The sequence below is a fragment of the Lissotriton vulgaris genome, chromosome 1_1 (genome assembly GCF_964263255.1).
Source record: "Lissotriton vulgaris chromosome 1_1, aLisVul1.2, whole genome shotgun sequence".
Lineage (NCBI taxonomy): Eukaryota > Metazoa > Chordata > Amphibia > Caudata > Salamandridae > Lissotriton > Lissotriton vulgaris.
The window spans coordinates 200,991,369-200,998,868 of NC_141685.1; the positions used below are offsets into that span (position 1 = coordinate 200,991,369).

At 49.4% G+C, this 7,500-nt stretch overlaps 12 non-coding genes across 12 annotated transcripts; 5 read left to right on the forward strand and 7 right to left on the reverse strand.

The window, feature by feature from the left end:
* The first annotated feature begins 688 nt into the window (after positions 1 to 688).
* TRNAG-GCC (transfer RNA glycine (anticodon GCC)) lies at positions 689 to 759 on the forward strand. Its single transcript has one exon. It is a non-coding gene; the product is annotated as a tRNA-Gly (tRNA).
* Positions 760 to 830: 71 nt separating this feature from the next.
* Positions 831 to 902, reverse strand: TRNAW-CCA (transfer RNA tryptophan (anticodon CCA)). Its single transcript has one exon. It is a non-coding gene; the product is annotated as a tRNA-Trp (tRNA).
* Positions 903 to 1,138: 236 nt separating this feature from the next.
* Positions 1,139 to 1,212, reverse strand: TRNAN-GUU (transfer RNA asparagine (anticodon GUU)). Its single transcript has one exon. It is a non-coding gene; the product is annotated as a tRNA-Asn (tRNA).
* Positions 1,213 to 2,373: 1,161 nt separating this feature from the next.
* TRNAG-GCC (transfer RNA glycine (anticodon GCC)) lies at positions 2,374 to 2,444 on the forward strand. The gene has a single exon. It is a non-coding gene; the product is annotated as a tRNA-Gly (tRNA).
* A 71-nt stretch (positions 2,445 to 2,515) lies between these two features.
* On the reverse strand, positions 2,516 to 2,587 carry TRNAW-CCA (transfer RNA tryptophan (anticodon CCA)). Its single transcript has one exon. It is a non-coding gene; the product is annotated as a tRNA-Trp (tRNA).
* Positions 2,588 to 4,058: 1,471 nt separating this feature from the next.
* Positions 4,059 to 4,129, forward strand: TRNAG-GCC (transfer RNA glycine (anticodon GCC)). The gene has a single exon. It is a non-coding gene; the product is annotated as a tRNA-Gly (tRNA).
* A 71-nt stretch (positions 4,130 to 4,200) lies between these two features.
* On the reverse strand, positions 4,201 to 4,272 carry TRNAW-CCA (transfer RNA tryptophan (anticodon CCA)). Its single transcript has one exon. It is a non-coding gene; the product is annotated as a tRNA-Trp (tRNA).
* Positions 4,273 to 4,508: 236 nt separating this feature from the next.
* On the reverse strand, positions 4,509 to 4,582 carry TRNAN-GUU (transfer RNA asparagine (anticodon GUU)). The gene has a single exon. It is a non-coding gene; the product is annotated as a tRNA-Asn (tRNA).
* Positions 4,583 to 5,743: 1,161 nt separating this feature from the next.
* TRNAG-GCC (transfer RNA glycine (anticodon GCC)) lies at positions 5,744 to 5,814 on the forward strand. The gene has a single exon. It is a non-coding gene; the product is annotated as a tRNA-Gly (tRNA).
* Positions 5,815 to 5,885: 71 nt separating this feature from the next.
* On the reverse strand, positions 5,886 to 5,957 carry TRNAW-CCA (transfer RNA tryptophan (anticodon CCA)). The gene has a single exon. It is a non-coding gene; the product is annotated as a tRNA-Trp (tRNA).
* A 236-nt stretch (positions 5,958 to 6,193) lies between these two features.
* Positions 6,194 to 6,267, reverse strand: TRNAN-GUU (transfer RNA asparagine (anticodon GUU)). The gene has a single exon. It is a non-coding gene; the product is annotated as a tRNA-Asn (tRNA).
* Positions 6,268 to 7,428: 1,161 nt separating this feature from the next.
* On the forward strand, positions 7,429 to 7,499 carry TRNAG-GCC (transfer RNA glycine (anticodon GCC)). The gene has a single exon. It is a non-coding gene; the product is annotated as a tRNA-Gly (tRNA).
* The last annotated feature ends 1 nt before the right edge of the window (position 7,500 follows it).

A 7,500-nucleotide genomic window follows, 5' to 3' on the forward strand; every position in this document is an offset into this window, starting at 1 on the left:
AGAGCACATAGGGGAAGGCCCACAGAGCACACTTTATTTTACATAAAAGCTCGGGCTTGTGGGAGGACAGGGACATGAGGGTTCTCATGGAAAGAAATCCCAGGAGTATTGATGGCTAGGCCCTGAAACACAACAATCCCGGAATGGCCAGGCACAAGATGCCTCTGCAATAGGCCTGACCCTAGGCTTCCGGAGTTCTTGATCTCCAGAGGCTCCAGTGATCTAAGCCCGACCAGGGCTGTGCCCGACCAGGGCGCGTTGGGAGAGCGTTAGGGACACGTAAAGGGGCGCAGGGCGCAGAACTCTGCCCGTTTCACCCCAGCATTTTGGGGAGGACACAGAATCTGGCAAAGCCAGTGGGAAGGATTTTCCAGGAGGAGAGTTCAGTGACATGATCTGAAACACAATAGTGCTGGTGATCTGGCGGGTGCATTCTGTGAGCCACTTCTGTCAGGAGCAGCCTGCCATCATGCCCTGATAACCACAACTCTAGTACCAAGCCAGTGACCTCAGCAAATGCAAAGACATTATTACTTATAGTCTCCTGCATCTGATTCTTGCCATCATCATGTGAAACGTTGGCGTTATCATGTCTGCTGCGCACCCTTTGTTCATATGTGTACAATTTAAGTGTGTGAACCTGACCACTGTCTTGGACAGAGCTCTGCCTGTGAACACACCATGTGAAGCATTGGTGGTTCAGTGGTAGAATTCTCGCCTGCCACGCGGGAGGCCCGGGTTCGATTCCCGGCCAATGCAAGGTTGCTTTCTTTTGACTTTGTTTTCGAAATGATATATATGAACTCAGTGGGGAATAAAATGGTAAGCAGTGACCCCGACGTGATTTGAACACGCAACCTTCTGATCTGGAGTCAGACGCGCTACCGTTGCGCCACGAGGTCCTTACACTTGCAGCCTTCGATGCCAGATGAACAAATGCTGTGGGCCTTTTGACTTATTTTCCTCTGCTTATATGCCTACGGTTGTATTACAGGGCTTGGCCTTTTGTTTTCTATCCTAATTATTGAAATTGACTGCAGGTGCAGTGAGAACGCTGAGGATTGAACTATTCAGGGAAAGGATCGCACGCAGGAAAGAGCAAAGGTACGTATCTGTGTTTCATGCAGACAAAAGGAAACGTCCCTGGGTGGGCTTGAACCACCAACCTTTCGGTTAACAGCCGAACGCGCTAACCGATATCGCCACAGAGACTATTGACTGTATACCTTTCCTGAGACTCAATATGTGTCTTGACATGTGTGCGCCTGCCTGGAGCTTGTATTATATAAGGCGTCTTTATGCCATACAGCATTTGTCATTTGCTTAGTGTCTTGTTACTGTTGTAATTTATGATGTGTAAACTACTGTCTAATGGTGTTAGAGCCAGTATTACTACCGGTCACAGTGCATGAGACTCATACATGACTTTTCTCTTTGCCTGCTTAGCGTTGCTCCCTGCTCCTCTGTTTGCGTGCTACCAGCCCGTGAGGCGTGTGTGTTGCCCATCCCATCTTCACTGTGTTATGTTGGACTTGTCTTCTCTGTGAGCAGAGTCTCCTTCCCAGAGCAGGTGCTTTCTCTGAACTCTTGGCTTGTAAGACTGCTGGGAAAGGCCCTCCCTAGCCCCTCAGTCAGATAGATACATTTACCTGCAGAGCTCAGCTTGGGAGAAAGAGATTAGGCAGAGAGCACATAGGGGAAGGCCCACAGAGCACACTTTATTTTACATAAAAGCTCGGGCTTGTGGGAGGACAGGGACATGAGGGTTCTCATGGAAAGAAATCCCAGGAGTATTGATGGCTAGGCCCTGAAACACAACAATCCCGGAATGGTCAGGCACAAGATGCCTCTGCAATAGGCCTGACCCTAGGCTTCCGGAGTTCTTGATCTCCAGAGGCTCCAGTGATCTAAGCCCGACCAGGGCTGTGCCCGACCAGGGCGCGTTGGGAGAGCGTTAGGGACAGGTAAAGGGGCGCAGGGCGCAGAACTCTGCCCGTTTCACCCCAGCATTTTGGGGAGGACACAGAATCTGGCAAAGCCAGTGGGAAGGATTTTCCAGGAGGGGAGTTCAGTGACATGATCTGAAACACAATAGTGCTGGTTTTCTGGCGGGTGCATTCTGTGAGCCACTTCTGTCAGGAGCAGCCTGCCATCATGCCCTGATAACCACAACTCTAGTACCAAGCCAGTGACCTCAGCAAATGCAAAGACATTATTACTTATAGTCTCCTGCATCTGATTCTTGCCATCATCATGTGAAACGTTGGCGTTATCATGTCTGCTGCGCACCCTTTGTTCATATGTGTACAATTTAAGTGTGTGAACCTGACCACTGTCTTGGACAGAGCTCTGCCTGTGAACACACCATGTGAAGCATTGGTGGTTCAGTGGTAGAATTCTCGCCTGCCACGCGGGAGGCCCGGGTTCGATTCCCGGGCAATGCAAGGTTGCTTTCTTTTGACTTTGTTTTCGAAATGATATATATGAACTCAGTGGGGAATAAAATGGTAAGCAGTGACCCCGACGTGATTTGAACACGCAACCTTCTGATCTGGAGTCAGACGCGCTACCGTTGCGCCACGAGGTCCTTACACATGCAGCCTTCGATGCCAGATGAACAAATGCTGTGGGCCTTTTGACTTATTTTCCTCTGCTTATATGCCTACGGTTGTATTACAGGGCTTGGCCTTTTGTTTTCTATCCTAATTATTGAAATTGACTGCAGGTGCAGTGAGAACGCTGAGGATTGAACTATTCAGGGAAAGGATCGCACGCAGGAAAGAGCAAAGGTACGTATCTGTGTTTCATGCAGACAAAAGGAAACGTCCCTGGGTGGGCTTGAACCACCAACCTTTCGGTTAACAGCCGAACGCGCTAACCGATATCGCCACAGTGACTATTGACTGTATACCTTTCCTGAGACTCAATATGTGTCTTGACATGTGTGCGCCTGCCTGGAGCTTGTATTATATAAGGCGTCTTTATGCCATACAGCATTTGTCATTTGCTTAGTGTCTTGTTACTGTTGTAATTTATGATGTGTAAACTACTGTCTAATGGTGTTAGAGCCAGTATTACTACCGGTCACAGTGCATGAGACTCATACATGACTTTTCTCTTTGCCTGCTTAGCGTTGCTCCCTGCTCCTCTGTTTGCGTGCTACCAGCCCGTGAGGCGTGTGTGTTGCCCATCCCATCTTCACTGTGTTATGTTGGACTTGTCTTCTCTGTGAGCAGAGTCTCCTTCCCAGAGCAGGTGCTTTCTCTGAACTCTTGGCTTGTAAGACTGCTGGGAAAGGCCCTCCCTAGCCCCTCAGTCAGATAGATACATTTACCTGCAGAGCTCAGCTTGGGAGAAAGAGATTAGGCAGAGAGCACATAGGGGAAGACCCACAGAGCACACTTTATTTTACATAAAAGCTCGGGCTTGTGGGAGGACAGGGACATGAGGGTTCTCATGGAAAGAAATCCCAGGAGTATTGATGGCTAGGCCCTGAAACACAACAATCCCGGAATGGCCAGGCACAAGATGCCTCTGCAATAGGCCTGACCCTAGGCTTCCGGAGTTCTTGATCTCCAGAGGCTCCAGTGATCTAAGCCCGACCAGGGCTGTGCCCGACCAGGGCGCGTTGGGAGAGCGTTAGGGACACGTAAAGAGGCGCAGGGCGCAGAACTCTGTCCGTTTCACCCCAGCATTTTGGGGAGGACACAGAATCTGGCAAAGCCAGTGGGAAGGATTTTCCAGGAGGAGAGTTCAGTGACATGATCTGAAACACAATAGTGCTGGTGATCTGGCGGGTGCATTCTGTGAGCCACTTCTGTCAGGAGCAGCCTGCCATCATGCCCTGATAACCACAACTCTAGTACCAAGCCAGTGACCTCAGCAAATGCAAAGACATTATTACTTATAGTCTCCTGCATCTGATTCTTGCCATCATCATGTGAAACATTGGCGTTATCATGTCTGCTGCGCATCCTTTGTTCATATGTGTACAATTTAAGTGTGTGAACCTGACCACTGTCTTGGACAGAGCTCTGCCTGTGTACACACCATGTGAAGCATTGGTGGTTCAGTGGTAGAATTCTCGCCTGCCACGCGGGAGGCCCGGGTTCGATTCCCGGCCAATGCAAGGTTGCTTTCTTTTGACTTTGTTTTCGAAATGATATATATGAACTCAGTGGGGAATAAAATGGTAAGCAGTGACCCCGACGTGATTTGAACACGCAACCTTCTGATCTGGAGTCAGACGCGCTACCGTTGCGCCACGAGGTCCTTAGACTTGCAGCCTTCGATGCCAGATGAACAAATGCTGTGGGCCTTTTGACTTATTTTCCTCTGCTTATATGCCTACGGTTGTATTACAGGGCTTGGCCTTTTGTTTTCTATCCTAATTATTGAAATTGACGGCAGGTGCAGTGAGAACGCTGAGGATTGAACTATTCAGGGAAAGGATCGCACGCAGGAAAGAGCAAAGGTACGTATCTGTGTTTCATGCAGACAAAAGGATACGCCCCTGGGTGGGCTTGAACCACCAACCTTTCGGTTAACAGCCGAACGTGCTAACCGATTGCGCCACAGAGACTATTGACTGCATACATTTCCTGAGACTCAATATATGTCTTGACATGTGTGCGCCTGCCTGGACCTTGTATTATATAAGGCGTCTTTATGCCATACAGCATTTGTCATTTGCTTAGTGTCTTGTTACTGTTGTAATTTATGATGTGTAGACTACTGTCTAATGGTGTTAGAGCCAGTATTACTACCGGTCACAGTGCATGAGACTCATACATGACTTTTCTCTTTGCCTGCTTAGCGTAGCTCCCTGCTCCTCTGTTTGCGTGCTACCAGCCTGTGAGGCGTGTGTCTTGCCCATCCCATCTTCACTGTGTTATGTTGGACTTGTCTTCTCTGTGAGCAGAGTCTCCTACCCAGAGCAGGTGCTTTCTCGGAACTCTTGGCTTGTAAGACTGCTGGGAAAGGCCCTCCCTAGCCCCTCAGTCAGATAGATACATTTACCTGCAGAGCTCAGCTTGGGAGAAAGAGATTAGGCAGAGAGCACATAGGGGAAGGCCCACAGAGCACACTTTATTTTACATAAAAGCTCGGGCTTGTGGGAGGACAGGGACATGAGGGTTCTCATGGAAAGAAATCCCAGGAGTATTGATGGCTAGGCCCTGAAACACAACAATCCCGGAATGGCCAGGCACAAGATGCCTCTGCAATAGGCCTGACCCTAGGCTTCCGGAGTTCTTGATCTCCAGAGGCTCCAATGATCCAAGCCCGACCAGGGCTGTGCCCGACCAGGGCGCGTTGGGAGAGCGTTAGGGACACGTAAAGGGGCGCAGGGCGCAGAACTCTGCCCGTTTCACCCCAGCATTTTGGGGAGAACACAGAATCTGGCAAAGCCAGTAGGAAGGATTTTCCAGGAGGAGAGTTCAGTGACATGATCTGAAACACAATAGTGCTGGTGATCTGGCGGGTGCATTCTGTGAGCCACTTCTGTCAGGAGCAGCCTGCCATCATGCCCTGATAACCACAACTCTAGTACCAAGCCAGTGACCTCAGCAAATGCAAAGACATTATTACTTATAGTCTCCTGCATCTGATTCTTGCCATCATCATGTGAAACGTTGGCGTTATCATGTCTGCTGCGCACCCTTTGTTCATATGTGTACAATTTAAGTGTGTGAACCTGACCACTGTCTTGGACAGAGCTCTGCCTGTGAACACACCATGTGAAGCATTGGTGGTTCAGTGGTAGAATTCTCGCCTGCCACGCGGGAGGCCCGGGTTCGATTCCCGGCCAATGCAAGGTTGCTTTCTTTTGACTTTGTTTTCGAAATGATATATATGAACTCAGTGGGGAATAAAATGGTAAGCAGTGACCCCGACGTGATTTGAACACGCAACCTTCTGATCTGGAGTCAGACGCGCTACCGTTGCGCCACGAGGTCCTTACCCTTGCAGCCTTCGATGCCAGATGAACAAATGCTGTGGGCCTTTTGACTTATTTTCCTTTGCTTATATGCCTACGGTTGTATTACAGGGCTTGGCCTTTTGTTTTCTATCCTAATTATTGAAATTGACTGCAGGTGCAGTGAGAACGCTGAGGATTGAACTATTCAGGGAAAGGATCGCACGCAGGAAAGAGCAAAGGTACGTATCTGTGTTTCATGCAGACAAAAGGAAACGTCCCTGGGTGGGCTTGAACCACCAACCTTTTGGTTAACAGCCGAACGCGCTAACCGATATCGCCACAGAGACTATTGACTGTATACCTTTCCTGAGACTCAATATGTGTCTTGACATGTGTGCGCCTGCCTGGAGCTTGTATTATATAAGGCGTCTTTATGCCATACAGCATTTGTCATTTGCTTAGTGTCTTGTTACTGTTGTAATTTATGATGTGTAAACTACTGTCTAATGGTGTTAGAGCCAGTATTACTACCGGTCACAGTGCATGAGACTCATACATGACTTTTCTCTTTGCCTGCTTAGCGTTGCTCCCTGCTCCTCTGTTTGCGTGCTACCAGCCCATGAGGCGTGTGTGTTGCCCATCCCATCTTCACTGTGTTATGTTGGACTTGTCTTCTCTGTGAGCAGAGTCTCCTTCCCAGAGCAGGTGCTTTCTCTGAACTCTTGGCTTGTAAGACTGCTGGGAAAGGCCCTCCCTAGCCCCTCAGTCAGATAGATACATTTACCTGCAGAGCTCAGCTTGGGAGAAAGAGATTAGGCAGAGAGCACATAGGGGAAGACCCACAGAGCACACTTTATTTTACATAAAAGCTCGGGCTTGTGGGAGGACAGGGACATGAGGGTTCTCATGGAAAGAAATCCCAGGAGTATTGATGGCTAGGCCCTGAAACACAACAATCCCGGAATGGCCAGGCACAAGATGCCTCTGCAATAGGCCTGACCCTAGGCTTCCGGAGTTCTTGATCTCCAGAGGCTCCAGTGATCTAAGCCCGACCAGGGCTGTGCCCGACCAGGGCGCGTTGGGAGAGCGTTAGGGACACGTAAAGGGGCGCAGGGCGCAGAACTCTGCCTGTTTCACCCCAGCATTTTGGGGAGGACACAGAATCTGGCAAAGCCATTGGGAAGGATTTTCCAGGAGGAGAGTTCAGTGACATGATCTGAAACACAATAGTGCTGGTGATCTGGCGGGTGCATTCTGTGAGCCACTTCTGTCAGGAGCAGCCTGCCATCATGCCCTGATAACCACAACTCTAGTACCAAGCCAGTGACCTCAGCAAATGCAAAGACATTATTACTTATAGTCTCCTGCATCTGATTCTTGCCATCATCATGTGAAACGTTGGCGTTATCATGTCTGCTGCGCACCCTTTGTTCATATGTGTACAATTTAAGTGTGTGAACCTGACCACTGTCTTGGACAGAGCTCTGCCTGTGAACACACCATGTGAAGCATTGGTGGTTCAGTGGTAGAATTCTCGCCTGCCACGCGGGAGGCCCGGGTTCGATTCCCGGCCAATGCAA